We start from the raw sequence: 15,162 nt of genomic DNA, 5'->3' as shown, positions 1-15,162 counted from the left end.
ACTGCTACTCAACTAAAAATAAAGTGGTTATATGCCAAATTCTCTGTTCTTAAGTAGAAAAATTTTAAACCCAACAGCAATGCTGACTGAGTTTGGGAAATCCTGTTTTCACTGAATGAACAAAATCCAAATCCCCCTGTTTTCAAGTAGCAGAAACCCACAAGGGACCATACACCCTAATGAAGATGCAAGACAAAGAATCATGCAAAATTGAAAGTGTTCTTCCGTGAACAAGAGCAGCATGGCAAGCAGGGACAATTATCCCTGTGGACTAGTCAGTCTGACCTCTGCAGGAATCACATTGCAGAAGGCATGGGGGAAAGAACTGCCCACTTTACAGGTTTGGACAAGATAGCAGCAAGTCAGCAAGGTTTGTTGAAGACCGGCATGCCTCCTTTCCCTCTGTGAAAGGCAAAGGAAGATGGCATCTTTTCCCTGCTGTGGACCCCAACTGTCCCGTCACAGAAGGGCCCAACTTCTCTTTCCTTTCAAATGGGAGATGAAGGGAGGCAGCAGTTCCCATGTGGCAGAAGAAGAGCAGAACCTCAGCTAGCCTGAGTGAAGGTGAATGTGTAGCCTCTTAAGTGAGAGCTTGGTTTAGGAGCTATTGTCTACCAAACCAGAGAAGAAAAGGTGAATGGGTAACTAAGAGGCTGCAAGCAGGTTGTGACTGGGGTGGGAGACTGAGTTACTTGGAAGGAAATACCCTATTGTGACTGATTAACTTTTATTTCTAAATATGTGCAAATAAAGATAATGGAAGTAACCCTTGCACTTTTGCAAACACAGCAAGAACTGTCTGAAAAGCGACCCTTTTTGAAACAACGTTTTAGTTTTAGTGTGTCAGCCAATAGGTGTTTCTCACAAAGCTTTCTGAACAAATAGCAGTAGAAATAATCTTCTTTCTGATAGCTGAATGAACAGGTTTAAGTCATTGGTAGAACTGCTTTGTTATGTCATCACCAATTCCCTGCTTCCAGGCAGTGAGTCAGTTCTTTCTTTTTCCTGAGCTGCAGCCTGGTTTGACACTGACATTACTGTACCCCATATTCCCATGTACAAAACTGAAGATGATAAAATATATGTACAGAGACTTTGTGGGATCGCACCCCTAAGAAGGAGTAGATAAAAGAAAAGAAAGTGCCATACTCAAAATTTCCTAAAGTATTTGGAAAGACTTAAACACAGTATTAGGACAATGCCAGGTCAAACCCCAGCAACACAGTAAAGCAATTTTCAGTCAAGTTCCCTGTTAGAACGACTGAACAACCAAAACAAGCTACAGTCTTCCCATTATCCCCAAAGGTTTAAATCCCTCTAAATACTCCGTGGAATGATGTTTCAAAAACTCAGCGGGTGTAGTTGACGAGATGCATTTGGTTATATAACCTAAAACAGGGACAGACAGTGCCTTTGAGGACAGCATTTTCTTTTCTGTGATTTATAATAATTAAAGCATATCAAGAACCTGCCAGCTTTGCTTAGGAAGGATTTATTTTTGTGTCAAACTAGAGTCCAGAAAGGACAAACTACAGACACAGTTCTTTTCCTGAACTTCAATCCACAAACCCTTTATTTTCTAACCACCACAAATTACTAGAGTACTTAAAAGCACATCAAGGACAGCTAACTCTCTGTACAGGAAGATGCCTGTCTCTCCCTTCTCTGTAGTCATGGTGTACTCTGGATCATTGCCATGGCCACATTCACCAGTATACTCGATGGAGGTTGCTCCTTTGCTGCTGGGAGAGAAGCCAGAGACTAGGACTGTGAACCCAATCAGTCAGTTTACTTCAGCAGAATTTAACAAGCAATTGATTCAGTCATCTATGGCCTATTATTCTAAGAACATGCAGTGAAGATACTGAAGTCAAGGGTCTTTCCTCTTCCTACTGCACAAAATACACAGTTCAAGGAAAAAAGAAAAAAAAATTGTATCTTCAGATTAATTGTTGTCAGTACAAGCAAAGTGAAATGCAGTTTAATTTGGCATGAAGTGGTTGAGGACTTCTGAATAACTTCCATTGTTTAGAATCCAGAATGGAGAATTATATAGATGGGACAGATCCCATTGGTACAAACAATTTAAATTAGTGGGAACAACCTGTTGTGATGTTCCTCTGTTTGGTGCTGGATGTGCTTAGATGCTCTGAAAGAATCAAGATCTTTGAAGTGGAACTTGCAAGGGTTACTTCCCTGTGGCCCTTCTCATTTTTTGTTTTGTTTTGGGGGTTTGTGCCTGATAAGACTAAATTCACATTGCTTTCTCCCTAGATCACAAAGTTTATGTACACCTGTTTGTCTACTGTGACAGAAATTTGCATAGGAACTGCTGGAACATACAATTTTTGAAATTTGTATCTCTTAACTGATTTTACAAAAATGTCTAGCAAAATCAAAGTTGAAGTAGGGACAGTTGGAAGAACACAAACGTGTATGAAACCAAGATGCTATCATAAACTCTGTTTTTTTGGGAAAGCAGGGTAAAATTAAAGCCTGCCTCATCCTCTTTCCTTTTTCAAGTGGCCAGCTTATGGTTTTGATTTGAGTCTACAAGAGATTGCTGTGGCTTTGTTAAACCCAACTTCAACTTGGAGATAATTTTTACTCCATTCTACATCAAATTTAACTGATTTCAGCCCTGAATCAGCTGCTCTATCCAGATGGAGATACCAGACTGGCCTCCGCCAGTTGTGATGTCAGCATGGACTTGAGAAGGGCTGGATACACAAGCACAACGCACACAGCAATGGTCAGAAGGCATTTATTACCTCAGCATCCCATCAGCAGTTCCCACGTAGTTTCCTGAGCGAGGTGATGCTTCAGAATTTTTAGGATTTTTAGCTTTTTGTAGATTTTAAGGTAGCTGTGTAATAAATATAGATTTAGTATAATTGTATAATCTCTCACACTTTAGAATGGTAGTTAACACTTACAAACTCTATCCCCCACCTCATACCAAATCTTCTAAGGCTTGTTTAGTCTCCTTTCAATGTAGGACTGTAGTAAATACATCTTGTTTAAGAACATACGCACCCCAGGCCTGAACAACAAGATACCATCATTGTCAAAGCAACCCTCAAGCCTGGAACTCTGGAGAAGCTCCAAAGGCAGTACGTGCTGTGAAGAAGAGGAAGATGAGTAAGAAAGGGGTCTTGGAACCTCTGACTCAATTTCCAGGGAGGTGTGCCAAGGGGGCAGATTTGGGGAGGATCTAGGGGCAGATAGTTCTTGGATCAGACCACAAATTGTGGAACCCCTGGACACGAGGGCATGTCTTTGTACTCCTTGCACCAGAAGGCCTTCATTAAAGACCTGCTCTCTATCTTATCCATGCTAATATTGTCTGGAGAGGTTTTTTCCTCCCAATTTTTCAGGCATCAGAGGAAAACAGCAAGAGGGGAAGTCCCTGGCACCATGAAGTGACAGCCTATGGTGGAGAACAGTGGGAGTGATTTTATGAAGCTTTTTATGTGAGGTAGCACATGGGCACCAAGTGTCATGACTACATGGATAACCTTGCAAGCTATCACACAAAAAGTGCATGACACACAGCACATTTTGGGGAAAAACAGCCAAAGGCAACATAAGCAAAAATGTATTAAAATATAGAATAGTGATCTTGACAAAGCACAAAGGGTTTCATTATAAGCAATATCTGGGTCATTGCTATGCTGGCACCCATTGCCTATCTCCTCACCATTCTTCTGCTCTTAACTGTACATCAGCTTAAAGCAAGCCAAAGGAGGCCATTGCTAAACAACAGCTGGCAGAATCAGCTGAGGCATTTAAGAAGCTACTGTCCACAGCAGCTTATTGCCTCCCATTTGCTGATGACTAGCACCCACAAAGCTGAGTTTGCTTTCCTGAAAAATAAAGCATCTTCATTTAGCTCAGCCACCATCAGTGGCAGTCCAGATCAGATGATTTTGCATTGAAGTAGGTTATAGCAGGCTGTCATGTCAGGACTTGTAGGCACATGAATCTTCAAATGACTGTGACTGAAAAAAGCTTTATAATGTAACTTAAACAACTCCATATTGTTTTGAAGTAAGTATTGAAGCCTTTGTGTTTACCAACACTCAGTTGTGTGTATGTTAGGACTGGTCTTACTACTGACTATAAGTTACAGAGCCTTACTAAAACCACAGGACTATGCCATGCTATGGCCTCTGAGCACATAGCCAGTGGCTTATAGCTACACTGTTATCAGAAGTACTGTGTTTGAAAGTCCTTTTTTAAGTTAAATAAAAACCACTTTTTTTAAAAAAAAAACAACCAAAAAACATTTTACAGCTATTAAAACCAATACTCAAGGTACAAAGGTTGCCTTGTGATGTGAGGAAGGAAGAAGGAGAGATTACAGCAAAGTACTATATTAGAACATGCCTAGCTTACTAGCATTTTTGAGTCTGTGAAATATCTTGAATACTCAGCAGAATATCTTGAAAGGAAGAGAACATTGTGTGCCCTTTGTGTTTGTAGAGGAGATCTTCTATGTTCACCTTTAAAAGGGTTTTCCTTTTTCATCACCAGCAGGACTTAGTTTCCCTGTGCCATTTGTAGAAAAGTGGTAAAGCAAAAAAAATGGAAACAGACAAACAAAAAATTCAGGACATACAGAGAATCAGTCAATGAAACTCTGAATAGGTTCAAGCCACAGTGCATTCAAAACCAAGTATACTTTCTTACAGGATTTTTCTACCTCCGTACATTCCTTTCAGTTGGTAGCCTGGAGGGTACTTCATGGCAGTATCTGTCAGGAATGAACTGTGATTTTAACAGCTCTTCATTGTTCACAGCATAGCTACACTCTACACAGTGCTGAGCATTAAGTTCTAACCTAACTCTACATTACTCCGCAGTAAATGCCTGCTGTCATAAGGACATACTCAACACAGTAACACTCTTCCATACCATACTATATCCTTGAAATCCCTATGTATGGCACAGATCTAGTATAGTTGCTTCTCGGATGATTCTGACAACATACAGAGTATTCTCCAGCCCAGGCATGGCCACAAGAGGCAGTTGGTTGGGCTGCAGAGGCTTGGACTGCAAACAGCTATGCCTGCAGGGCTGGGATGTTTGCACCTGTGCTGAAGGCAAGCTGATGCTGGTGTTGCCGAGGGAGTGTCTGAAGTACAGTGAGGCCAGAACTGTCTTCCTGGGAGCTGGTACCACCATGATGCACCTGCTGCTGCAAACAAATGTGTCTCTTCCACATATTCATTACTAGCCATATTTCTAGTCCCTAGGCACCTGATTTAGAGGGCCAGAACAACTCAGATGCAAAAATGTGGACTCCACCTCCCACCGTGTGGGACAGATAGACAGTTTACCTTCCTACCATACACATGTGCTCCTGTGATTACAAATAGAAAGAGACTGTTTCTCTCCTATAAAAAGAAGATGCGGAATTCTTCTTTCTTTCTTTCTTCCTTTCTTTCTTTCTTTCTTTCTTTCTTTCTTTCTTTCTTTCTTTCTTTCTTTCTTTCTTTCTTTCTTTCTTTCTTCCTTTCTTTCTTTCTTTCTTCCTTTCTTTCTTTCTTCCTTTCTTTCTTTCTTTCCTTCTCTTTCTTTCTTTCCTTCTTTTTCTTTCCTTCTCTTTCTTTTTTTTTCTTTCTTTCTTTCTCTTTCTCTCTCTTCCTTCGCTTTCTTTCTTTCTTTCCTTCTCCTTCTTTCCTTCTCTTTCTTTCTTTCCTTCTCTTTCTTTTCTTCTCTTTCTTTCTTTCTCTTTCTTTCCTTCACTTTCTTTCTTTCCTTCTCTTGCTTTCTTTCTTTATCTTTCTTTCTCTTTCTCTCTCTTCCTCTCATCCTTCTCTTTTTTTTTAATATAGCAATACATCTAATATATTTCCAAATGGTGTCAATATTTGTAGTAGAAAGTCTGCTTCAAAGTCCCTAGAGGCACGTTACTCTGGTTTGCCTTTTTTTTTTTTTTTTTTTTTAATATAGGAAACATACATTGAAATTTTTGATGTTAAACAGAAATATTATGGCAGTAAATCTTTTCTCTATTATATTTAGGAACTGTGCCACCAGTCCTGACTTTTCACATGTTCCAAAGAATCACACCCTGGAAATCTCCCACTGATACACCTGGTAAAAGAAGATGGTTTGTTAGGGGAGATTTCAAACAGCGTTCTTGCTATCATGAGTAAACACAGAATCAGCTTTTTCATATATTGACTTTTTTTTTTTACATTTAATATGGCTTTCTGCAATGTTCCAGTATACACAATATCGTGGCAAGCAGCAGCTGTGAATATTGTGTTATAAAAAGCACTGTAATGGCTTTACCATCCTTTCAGGTGGCTTACAGAGCATCCATAAACAGCTCGTGTATAATGGCTACTCCTCACAATCAGATCTCATCATTCCCAGTCCTGCCAAGAGGCAGATCATGAGAAGGGAAGGCACAAGAATTCTGAATAAAACCATTGGGTGGCCCCATGACAGCTTTATTAGGGTTTGAGCCTTTTTTTTTGTTGATGTTGGCCAGAGATTATGATGATCCTGTCAAAAGCCTATTTTTTGGTTCAGTGATTCAGAAAGACAGCTATTCCCTTTGCTGATTGTCATAATAATTATAGTTGCCCGTAGAAAAATTCATTTCCAGCAGCTGAATGTCATCAGCAAGAACATTTGGTGGCCTCGTCGTGGTGCCAGAGGCCTAAGTATGTTTTGCTGCACATGTGCCATTAGATCCCTGCCTTTACTCTGACTCTGTCACAAGTGCCTTGAGAGTTAATTATCTGTCTGGGCTGCAAATTTGGCAAGGGGGGGAAGAAAATAACCCGTATTTATCTGAGGTCTGATGCTGGTATTAATCTGTGGATAGGGTGCTCAGATACAGTTATTGCTGTCAAAACCCATGGCACTGCCTCACAAGAGTCCTGTTTTGTTGGGAGAGCAGCTGAACACCTGTGAATTACATTTGCTAGTGGTTTCACAAGTGAAAGAGAAACACTGCTGAAGTCAAGAGACCTGCCTGAATCATCTTGTTTACCTTGCTGCCTGTCTGCTTCTGCTCATCTGTGGGATATTCTCACAGTTTTCTCTGGCTGGCAGTTGATGGAGAGAGGCAGATACTTGTGTATTTCTATAGTAACACAATCTCTTTGATGTTGGCTAAGCAGCATGAATGATGCTAAAATCAAAGAGGAAAACACAGTACCTAGAGGGAAAAGACAACATGTGACCCAATTATTAGCCTTGCTTTTGCATTAAGCAAAATTTTCACAGAGTCACAGAATCACAGAATATGCTGAGTTGGAGGAGACCCACAAGGATCATTGAGTTCAACTCCTGGCCCTGCACAGGACCATCCCCAAGAGTCACACCACGTGCCTGAGAGTATCACCCAAATGCTTCTTTAACTCTGTCAGGTTTGGTGCTTGGACCACTTCCCTGGGGAGCCTGTTGCATCACCAAACCACCCTCTGGGTGAAGAACCTCTTTCTAATATCCAACCTAAACCTCCCCTAACATCCTAGAACTCTCCAATGCAAAGTATAACCCCTCTGCTGGTAATAGGTATTGCCTTCCAGATTTTACCTTGAAGTACATGGAAACAAGTTTTATCCAATTTTAGCAGCATAAACCAAGAAAATCTTCCACTTCTAGCAATGAGAACATTATATGTTTATGTGAAGGTGACCAAGAGTGGAACTTGGTGCCCTTTGTCCCTCTGAGATTAGAGTATTGTTTGCCATTCCTGTGCAGCAAAAAGTAAACAGTAAAATCCAGTTACTGTTTCCTCTGAGTCAAACACTGCTCAAGGCTTCTCACGGGACAATGGTTATATTCAAGATGCTCTCTGAATTTACTTCTGCTCTTATAGTGGCAACATCTCTTTAGGATTTTTTTTTACTGGAAATGTGTGTATTAGAAAGAGCTAAAATCTTACTACATTTTGAAAAAACAGAAGTCCCCTCCTTTGCTTTTCTGAAACTAGTGGCAAAATCATATCTCCTCCTGAGATGGCTATAACATTAATGTAACATGAAGGGACTCAGGACTCTGTCAGGTCCACAAAGCACACATTGGTTCAGTTTCTGACTCCATTAAGAGCTATTTGATGGAGGATTTTCTTTCTGTAATGTGACTCAAGTCACATTACAGAAGAGGCCCAGCCAAAAACAATGGTCCCATAATAGTTGAAGGATATCTCTTCAACAGGTGAAAATCCTTTAGAGCACCAGACAGGGCAGCCTGGATGCTTGCTTAACCTGAGGACACCAGATGAACTAATGAGCCCTCCGCAGAGGAACCCTCTCCTTCAGCCCTTGCTGACAGTGTTTTGCAAGAGGACACAATGCACAAAACAGCCTCATCAGGAGAGGAAGCAAAGAGATCTCCAGGTCTTACCAACCATCAGACAAGCTTATATTCTCACTTAGGCCAACTTACCCACCAGTATTTGCTACAGTAGGAAATGAGAAAGAGAAATGTTCTGTTTAACACTGGACACACAGAGATGAGAGAAAGATATAGCTACAGTGCTATGGAAAGAGGAAATTTCATACTCAGAATCCAGCCTGACTCCTTCCTGGTGCACAAGAGCTACTTAAAATACTCTGCTAAGGAAGGCTACTACTAGATCTGATTCCAGGTTTTCTCCTGATCTATTTTCCCTGCACTCTTAGAAGCCTCCATGGAACTTCTCAGCTCCTGCTTAAAACTGCCATGATCCTTCCTCCATCTGTATTTGCAGCAGATCATCAAAGGATCACATGCAAAGTCCTGCAAACTGCCTTCTTTGCCCAAGTTCCTGGTGATCTCAGTATGTATTAGAGAGTCTATATCCCTTTTTGAACACACTCCGAATTATTTTTCATGGATAAACATTAAGTCTATGTAGTGTTAGCTTGGCCTGCCATTTATTGGGCAAATACCATAGGAAAGGAGGAAAAATATGGGAGTGGTGCAGAATATCACTACTCTTTAAATATTTCTACCATATTTTGAAGAGAGACCAGCCATGAATCAACTTCTGCCATGTTTTGTTCCTAAATACTTGACAACATTTATGGAGTACAGAAAAGTTCACGGTGTCTTTCAGACACTATGTGTCATAAATGACACATCAGAGCAGTTTCGGTATGAACATACACTTTAAAAGGTCCCCACACACACAATGATAATTATTTTTGCTTAGCACTTAGTCTTACCTGATGAGTGTTGACATAGCATTTTGACACTTATCAGAAAGATATATATGGAACTGGAAAAGCTGTGGATTAATGTTTCAGATTCAGGCTGGGCCATTCCCTACCTAGCCCTAATCTCTCCTTCTATTTAATGACACCACTTGGACACCAAAACTAATTTGGATCCTGGCAGCTCACTTAAGTAGGACTTTACGACAGGAGAGCATTACACTGCTGCTCAGACAGCTGCACTGGCTGCCTAGAAGTCCTGAGGGAAAATTCAAAGCTTTCAAGGCCCTAATTGTTTTGGATCTGGTTATTTTATCATCAGAAGAGGCACTCAACATTGGGAAGCCTTGATATAAAAGAGAAGTGGATTGCAAGGGCACTTGGATATTCAGGTCTGTTCATACACAGATTGAACTCCCACATGTGTAATTAAAGCCTATTTTCCAGTCTGACGACTGGGAGAGGGAAGGCTTGGAGAAGCTTTTTGCAGCATGTAATTAGTTTAGGAGCTCACTGCAATAGCATCAGCTGGTGAATGATGAAATTCTGTAATTTTGAACATTATTATTAATTAGGAAGACTATACAGTCCTTGAAAAGACACTTCTGGTGTTTACTTCTTGTAAAACATACCTAAATAAAATATACTCTTAGAAATTATTCTTTGAAGACTCCACAAGTCCAGAATGCTAAATAACTTAAATTTGAATTCAGACTACCATGACAAGACAGGCCACAGAGCACAATGTCATGTGTTTCTCTAAAAAAAAAGAAAAGTTACTACACCCTTAATTCACTCTCTTATATAATGACAACCCTGCTGCTTTCCATACAAGGAAGGTTGCCTTACAAGCCAAGGCATGGACAAAGTGTCAATTTAGAGAAAGAGATGCACATGCTTGCATTGGGTGTGCAGACACCAACATGATTGGACTGATGACCCCACCAAGGGCTCAAACTCATACGTTTTGCAGTGGGAGCATAAAATCTTAAAGTTATTTCTTTACCTGCCAGTGGTTCAACCTGAAGGTTGCAGGTACAGCTCATTTCAGTTTTCAGCAGGGATCTGTTGACTAACCTTACATGCACTGGCTAGCAGGGCAGAGTAATGTTTTTCTTTCTGCACTCTCTTTCACCGTGTGGATCTATGGGAACACCAAGAAGAACACAATAACTCTCCATTCACATACAGCAGTATCACCTAGGTCCTACAAGTTTGCAGCGTTATTCCTACCACAGAAGTTGAAGGAATGGCAAGGGCCCTAACTGCCTTTAAAAGTACACAAGATAGTCTTTATGAACTAAGGGAATGAGGCAAATACAACTTCAAAACAGTTAAGCCGCAAGGCTTATGTTTTTCAAGGTGACTATCTCCTTCAAAGAACTCTCTTGATAATAGAGGCACATTCATAGTCTAAAATCTCGTCTTAAAGCACGACTTTCTTTTTTTTTTTTTTTAATTAATACAGTAGCTTTAATAATAGTCCCATCTCTCAGAGCAGCAATTTCATGACTATAGGTAAAATATGATGTACTTATTCATTAAAGAGCAGGTAGCAGCACATCTTGTCATCTCCCTGAGCTATGGAAATGTGAACTAATTCATCACAAGATAAAACTGTGCATTACAGCTGGTGAAAAAGACTAATGGAAGGGAGTGGAGAATGCATTTCAAAATACAGAGCTAGTCTAAACATCCCTGTGGATTATCTGCAGTGGTACAATTTGCCTAGAAAATATCAATCTCTAATGAAAAGCAGAGGGTTCAAATAGATAAAATAAAATGTGCATAAGTGGGTCCTGCCTACATGCAGAAATCTTCTTGGTATAACTCCAATGGGATTCTACAGACCTGAGCATGAAGCTCTGTGCAGACACTTTAATTTGTTTTTGGGGTGACTATGTTATAAATATTTATGTAAATGCATTCCTAGACTACATAAACTAATCACAGTTTGATATCCAGATGGCCAGAACCCCTTTTACAACAGTGTAATGGGAAGGACTTCAAATCGCACTGAATATGAAAGTGAAGAGCAAAACTAAAGTTTCAGCTCCCAGTTCCTTTTTGCACCTTAACCAAGAAAGTTCAGTCCACACTTTTCTGCCCTTGCTGACTGTGCAATAGATATACAGGAAGATAGAGAATGTCATAATGCTTTAATTTCTTCTATCCAGAGGTAGATGACAAAAAAGACAGTTCTTTCTGTCACTGGAAGCTCTCAGCGGCTGCTGAGTCAGAGACTTTTTACTCTAGAAAAAAGATTTGGAACTGAAGAGAAAAAAAGATCAGTGTCAGCCCCAAAGTGTCCTGTCATCATGGATTACAATCTCACAGTGTTAGATTCTAGGAACTCAGCTGGGGACCACTGGTTTTGGTCCCCAAGTTCCACCATAATTTTCAGATTTATGCATTGTCACTTGAGCCTTTCTGAATTGCTGGGTCCAAAGAGATGTGTCTTTTTAATCCAATCAAACAATGCACTCAGCTTCATTGTCCAATGAAGATCTTGACATGAGCTAGCTCATGGCAAAACATTCTTGACAGGTATCTCCAAAGTAAAGAGACAGAAGAGGTCTCTGAATCACCCTGGAGGTGATGTCCATTCACAAACCAGGACCAATACTGTAAAATCCGAACTCCAGCTCCTACACAGAAGGAGGAACCAAAGGAAGAGCTTAATTCTTATCTGAAAGTATTTGAATTACTCTTGTATTACATGAGAGAGAAAGTTTTCCTGGTATATTTTTCTAGGTCTATGTAATTGAGGGGTGTTTCTGATTTTTTTTAGTTACTAAATGACTTTTATGAATTACTTGAAGTGGGAAATTGTTCCATCAGGACTGCTCCAGTCCAGCTAGTTCTGTGATCATTTTATCGTAATGGGATCCAAGGGTGTAGTAAACTGCATGCAGAAACATGAAGTATTCAGAATGCCTGAGATTAAAGAACAGAGAAATTTTAGTTTGTCAGTTTGGCTCTTTAGCAAGTGAGACTGCCGCTTCTATGGTACGTAACACTTATCGTATAAAATAACTAACAGAGTGTGCAAAAATGTCCTTGCACTTTCCTTGAAGTGAAAGAGTAAAAAGCCTAAGAGAAGTTAAATCTGTTACCATTTTCACAGTTCAGCACTTACGGTATAGACAATGAATGGCAAACAGGATAATCCCAACTAAACCAGCACTTATGCAACTGAATCACTAAAAAGAAAATAATCAGAATTCTGTCTTATTTGAGTTGTTTTGTTGGGTTTTTTGTTTGTTCACATGATGATTTTTTTCTTGTAATTGTTATACAAAAACTGTTACAATGATTTACAGTTCTCATCTCACTGTTTCTAAGTGCCTTAATGAAAATTAGTCATATGGCAGATTTCCAGGAAGATAATTACTAAAAGCCTTGTTTACTTTCTCCTTTACCTTCTGCTTCTACTTCTTCTTCCATTTCCCCTTCCCTTTCTCCTGAAAACCACTATGTCCAGAAAAGGGAGCAGAGAAGCTAGTACTCGGAATTACATGTCACTTCCCATCAGGAAGATTCAAGAGTGACTGTGTTAACATTTTTGCTACACAGCCAGCTAGGAGGTCTTTGTGGTTAACAAAGAGATTTACCTGCAAAGGAGAAGGACAGGGAAGACTTAGGCTGGTCTTTTTTTGGCCTTCCCCAAGTGTGTGAAGATCAGCATTATGGAAACACCATCAGGTTTCATTGCTGATTTTGGGTGTCCATATGAGCAATCCTGTCAGATGCTGATGATGTGTCTGCATCATCAAGGCTGTGAGATACTGTGCTGCAGAAATACATTACAGAGCAAGCCCAGCTTTCTTACTGACAAGAAATTATTTGTCTCAAATTGACTTTGGGACATGTCTGTGCTCGGGGCAAAAAACAGCTGTTTTGTTAAGTAAAATTTTCTACTTTCATGAGTGTTTTCTGCCACTCTTGAACCCACAACAGTTATCATACGATCCCAAGAAAACTTCACAGCAAATCAAATGTCTCACTAAATAAAACAAACCAGTTCTAAAACTTAATAGACCTTGAATAATTCCCGTTCTGAGCCATTTTTAGCTGGTTTCAAGTGGCTCACCACAATCACTTAGCACTGATTAATGAGGTATAAACCTCATCACCTTTTATCTCTGCAGCCGCCTGCCTGTAGAGTCATTTGTACTTATCAGAGCAATCTCTTAACAAGAAAAGAAAGGCAGCAATCCAGAGAATCAAAAAGCTGTCTAAAGTCCACACTATCTAGATGACTGCGCAGTCACTGGAGCTGTTTTTTCCAGACACATTCCACAGATCAAGCTGAAACCCTGGGATGCTGCCATGATGTAAGCAACATCCTTCCAGCTTGTGGTGAATGGCATTTAGCTTTCTCCTGCCTCAGAAATCATGGAAACACATGGATCTTGCCCTTGGTTTGCTTTCTTCCCCTCACCTATACCCTCCTCCTGCCTGGAGCCAAGCAGATTTCAAACATGAAACACTAAAAATATTCTGGTTCTGAACACTGTCCTTAAGTCAGCAAAATCTGCACTGCTTAACACGGTCTCATGGAGTATAAGAACCAGATGGGTCTTGCTTTTGTTGGAAAAAAATAACAATGCTGTTTTAAATAATGGCTTTATTTTTCTCCAGCCATTGGCAAGACTTGACATGCAGAATAGTCAGCATTCCACAATTTCTGCCCACAAGCAAGTGTGAAATGGCTCCAAGATGCCTGGCTTCTCTGTACTGTAGGAGTTTTTTTAATGAGAAGCCAAACTTCTAATAATTGGAGATGCTGCAGCACAAAAAGCCCTTGGAGAGGAATCATGCTACACTGGAAACACAGGAACCTACAGCAATTAACACAGTAATAATTTGCTTTCTGTATACTGATTCAAGCAAATAGTGAAAAACTTAAACACTAAGTTTTTCTACAACCTCATCCTTTAGTTGATATCGAAAGATATATTTCAGTCCACCTCAGCTGCTTTTGAACAAGTCATACATCTTTACAAGCATTTAGGTGTAGTATAATAGTTTTTAAAATTCATCTTATAATAAAGAAATACTGAAATATTTGCTGAGGCATGTTCCTGCCTTCTTTTTCTGATGTATGTCTTTCTGCATGAATTTTCTGCTAGATATAAACATTAGCTGGAAGAGAGGAGAAAGAAGGAAGGAATTGGGTAAATGCATTTCAACAATCTTCTACAACAAGAAAGAAAAGTATAATAATCAATATCGGATATGGGGGAAAAAAATAGAAGCACATCAATACAATCATTCTAATATCTATTTAGTTTTCACCATTCAGATTTTTTTTTTAAAGCCAAAAATTCAAATTCATTTATGATAAATCCAGGTCATTTTTCTAACTGAGACGTAGATCTCAAAGCAGATTACTTCCTGCCCCATGCCATGCTTCCTTTGAAGATAAAAATTGGTTGGTAGTCCTTTCTCTTCTTCTTTTGAACTTCCTGGATAACTAACCCTTTCATTTTCTCTTTTTGTGCACTTATACCCATTATTTGTAATCAGGGATCTGGTCAGAGGGTAGATGTGTAGCAATGTTTCAGTTCGTACCAGGAATACTTTCCTAAAATCATTCATGTGATCATCATCTTTCCTCTCTGTGGTTTGCCTCACTCAATGGCCTATATAAAATGAATTGCATCCCATTAAACAGAATGGGAAGAGATACTCCAGCTAGTGAGCAGTCAAGGTGTGGAATGGACCTAAAACTTGTCTGAAGCACTGTACTGCTTCAGACAATAGGGACTTCAAGTCCTCAGCACCAATTATTTTGCTTTAGGTAACCACTCCCACAGTGTTTCACCAAGTGCTAATGTGATGTAGCAAACCAAAAGACATATGTTTGAGTAATCACACAGGCACACAGTAATTCTCAGGCTGTTCTGTGCCCTGTGAATTCATATGTTGATTTTTGTCTCAATACTGGGGTTGTCACACACAGCTTTGACATTCTGTTTCCCTTTGCACCCCT

At 39.8% G+C, this 15,162-nt stretch overlaps 1 long non-coding RNA gene across 1 annotated transcript; it reads right to left on the bottom strand.

The window, feature by feature from the left end:
* Positions 1-1,495: 1,495 nt before the first annotated feature.
* LOC127480697 (uncharacterized) lies at positions 1,496-9,543 on the bottom strand. Its single transcript, XR_007907999.1, has 3 exons — positions 7,013-9,543; positions 2,772-6,102; positions 1,496-1,892 (listed from the first exon to the last, which is right to left on the bottom strand). It is a non-coding gene; the product is annotated as an uncharacterized LOC127480697 (long non-coding RNA).
* Between the last annotated feature and the right edge of the window lie 5,619 nt (positions 9,544-15,162).

This window comes from Manacus candei, unplaced genomic scaffold, assembly GCF_025592945.1.
Source record: "Manacus candei isolate 608988 ecotype Guabito, Panama unplaced genomic scaffold, ASM2559294v1 h1tg000074l, whole genome shotgun sequence".
Classification (NCBI taxonomy): Eukaryota; Metazoa; Chordata; class Aves; order Passeriformes; family Pipridae; genus Manacus; species Manacus candei.
This window is presented reverse-complemented; position numbering and strand designations above follow the sequence as displayed.